This window comes from Saimiri boliviensis, chromosome 10 (genome assembly GCF_048565385.1).
Source record: "Saimiri boliviensis isolate mSaiBol1 chromosome 10, mSaiBol1.pri, whole genome shotgun sequence".
NCBI lineage: Eukaryota > Metazoa > Chordata > Mammalia > Primates > Cebidae > Saimiri > Saimiri boliviensis.
In genome coordinates, this window is record NC_133458.1 from 47,343,927 (window position 1) to 47,348,109 (window position 4,183).

Here is a 4,183-nt window from a genome sequence, read left to right on the forward strand (position 1 = left end):
CTATTTTTTTAAAGAGAAAAATACATTCTTCAATCAGGAAGAAATTTAACTCAATAGATATTTTTGTTATTTTTTTAAAAAAAGCTAATCTGTAGCTTTATAGTTACATTCACTGAGAAACTTTTAGAATCATAATTCCAGATTTTTTCAACATTATTTGAGAATAGCTTCAATTTTCAGGCGTTCTGATAGTTCACAGAGGCAGAAATTCAAATACTCCCAACATAATATAAAATGAAAACTGGCCAAGCAAAATCAGTGGAACAGATGACTGGGCAAAACCGAGGCCTAGGAAGGAGGTAAGCACACTGGGGGCTAAGGAGGTAGGAAGCATGATTCATTTGCCTTGAGCATCCATCTTTCTAAAGGAAAAAGTGACTACTTTAACACCCTCCAAAGTATTTGAGAATTATTGACTAGTTCTATCTAGCTGTTGTTACAGAAACAGACATCATTAGGGGAAAAAATGAAGTTGAATTGACAGCAGAATTTAGAATTTAGTCTAGCAATTTTAATCAAATGATATCACAGTTTATAATTTCAAAAGTATTTTATTATGTCTTCTTTATATTCCAATTTCAAAAGACAATGTGAAAAGTAAAATATACGAAACAGGTTTATTAGTGAATTAGTTGAATTTCAACCTAAAAGGAATTTATCTACTATGTTCTTGCATGGTTTTTGTCATCCTTTTCCCTGAATTAATACAATATGCAGCATTGGACTAGAATATAATGACTAAGTGATCTGCAAATTTTATTTCAATTCTACCAGTTTATGATCTTTTGATTTTTTACATCATTTTGTATCAAATAAAAATAACCTCATGCATGAAAGTGGTAAGTTACTTTATTGCCAAGTAATGCTCACAACAGATTGGGATTATGTCTCAAGTTTAATTCATTTTTTTTATAATGCTGAGCACTGTCTTTCTGGAGAAATATAAGCAAAATAATAGAGGGATATATTTACAATAATGTCTCACTTTATCCTATGTTTATATATTTTGATATCATTCTTAATAACAGAATTTGCAAATTTTACATTTTCCTAAATGATATTTTTACACCCTGCTCTCACAAACCCAAGTTGTTTTCTTGTATTATTTTCATGTGTAACTGTGGAATTTATTAAGTTATATAGGCCTCTTCTTGAAATATCAATCTCATCTTTAGGGAGTCATGAAGAATTTAGTACATAGCTATTTTTTTTTTTATTTTCATGATTACATCATACTTTATTCCCTCATTAAAACATAAATTTCTAAAACAGAGGCTGTTGTAACTACTAAGGTTATATGAAAAATAAGCACTTAACTCTTAAGCACTTAAGGAAGTTTATCGTGACCATTCTAGCATTACATAAACCAACAAAATCTCCAGTCGAAAGAATTCAACAGTTGAGCTCAAAGAAAGTGTTCGTGTAACCTCAAAAATGAAATGTTTTAAGTGTACATCTGACACTATGGCTGGAAAAAGACATAAATAAGCAATAATCAAAATATGGGAGCTAAATATCACCCTTCAAATGTAAAGAATCTACATTAACCAATTACATTGTTTAATGAAATTCATTAACTGAATTATTCAGAAGTTGCTTTAAATGTTGAATCAATAGACTGACAGAACATAAATGAAATTCCACAACATAATGTAAGTCTGCATCTCCAAGTATAACTTAACCTTCAATTCTGCCTAATCACTGAGAATGGTCCATAGTTGTATAACCATAAAAACCCGTATTTCTGGTTTCTAATATTTCCAGTACATACTCTTTTAGATCATTTAAATAAATTGAATTAATTAATAACCTTGCTAAATAGAAAGCACCAGGTACAGAAGGGTTCTTTGGTGAATTCTAAAATTGAGCTTTTAAGGAAGAAATTGTACTGGTACTATACAATCTCTTTCATAAGACAGAAGCAGAGGTAATATCTTCTAATTCATTCTGTGAGGCCAACATCACCCTAGTATCAAAACCAGATTAAGATATTGCAAGAAAAGTATAGACTAATATCTCTCATGAATATAGATGCAAAATTCCCCCCCAGAGTATTAGAAAATTAAATCCAACATGCATAAAAATTATATGCAACAACCAAGAGAGATTTATCCCCGATATGCAGGACTGGTTTAAAATCAATTAAGACAATCTATCATTTCAACAGGCTTAAGATGAAAAATCGTAAGTTCAACAGATGTACGAAAAGGTATTTGACAAAATCCAACATCCATTCATGATAACAACTTTTAGTAAACTAGGAATATGGGAAAATTTCCCAAACTTGATAAAGACTATCTACAAAAATCCTATAAGGTATTATACTTAATGGTAAGAAACACAAAGCTTTCACATTAAGATCAGAAACAATACAAGGATGCTGCTCTCACCTTCTCAATATCGTATTGGAAATGTCTAATACAATAAAACAACAACAATTTTAAAATGAAATAAAGTATACGCATATTGGGAAAGAAGAAGTAAACCAGTCTTTACTTGCAAAGAACGTGATAATCTATGTAGAGAATCCAAAAGAACTAAAAAAAAATTCCTGGAACTAATTAATGATGATAGCAATGTTGTAGAATACAAAGTTGATACAAAAAAAAAAAAACCAATAGTTTTCTTATACATGAAACAATGAACTAATAGAATTTGAAAATAAAAATATTATTTACCTTAGTTGATACAAAAAAAAAAAACCAATAGTTTTCTTATACATGAACAATGAACTAATAGAATTTGAAAATAAAAATATTATTTACCTTAGTACCCCCATAATAAAATACTAATGGATAAATTACGTAAAAGATCCATGTGAGAAAAGCAATCAAACTTCAATAAAAGAAACAAAAGAACTAAATAAATACAGAACTATTCCACATTAATGAATAGGATGCTTCAATACTGTCTAGAGGTCAGTTCTTCCCAACTTGATGTACAGATTCAATGAAATCAATAGAAATCCCACTTAAGTTTTTTTGTGGGTATTGACAAACTGATTCTTAAAGTTTATATAGAGTCAAAAGACCCCGAATAGCCAACTCAATATTGAAGAAGAGCTAAGTTTGAGAACTGACACTATTTGACTTCAAGACGTACTATAAAGTTACGCTAATCATAACTGCATGATACTCAGAAACAGTTCACACATTTAAAATTGCACAGTGTTCTGAGGAACATGATAAAATATTATGCTATTCTGCACCATCCCACCTGGGACAATAATCATTCCGTTGTTTTGTATTTCCATACTGAATATGCTATCCCTTCACTAGTCACTCAGTAGTCATCTTGATGATCAGATCAGCAAATCACAAGAAGGAGGGTGAGTGCAGTAAAATGAGATATTCTGAGAGTCATTGAGAGTGAGCACGTGTGCATGCACATAACTTTTATTTGGTATATTGTTTTAACTGTTCTATTCTTATTGTCATTAATCTTTTACTGCATCTAATTTATTAAATTTAGGTTGCTTAAAAATCTGGCACCAGAGGAAGACGAAATCTGGAAGACTTAGCAAGTCAGATCATTTCACTTTCTTCCACTTGCCTTTTGTAGCCAAGCTAACAGCCTCTTGGATGCTGCCTACCCATACTGTGGGCTGGCCTTGCTTAGAGCGCATCTTCCTCTCCCAGTACACTGACTGAAATGTTCATCTTTTCTGGCAACACCCAGAAACATCCAGATACACCCAAAAACAGTATTTTGCATCCTTCAATCCAATCAAGTTGACATTTAATATTAACCATCACAAGGAGTAACCACTTACATAATATCAGTAGTGTATTTTCAAATAAATTTATTCATTCATAGTTAAGAAGTCTGCCCATAGATCATATCCACTCCCCTATTTTTCCATGTCACCTGATGTTGAATTCTTTAAAATAAATAAAAAAAATACTGGCCAAAATTCATACATATTATATTTGTATTAAGTATTGAAGACATTGTAGAGGATCGATATATTACAACCTGGGAAACTGCTTAATGTGTAAAATTCCTGTGTAGGCATCTCCAGTTTTAAAATGACTTTATCTGAAGATTATTAATTCTTAGTAACGTAAAAGGAATTTAGGCTTTCATTGAGTTTTGGATCAGCTAAGGTAGAAAGCTTTCAAGATTCTGTCTTTATGGAATATAATTTTGTTGTCATTTTGATTAAAAATGTGGCAAACACAAG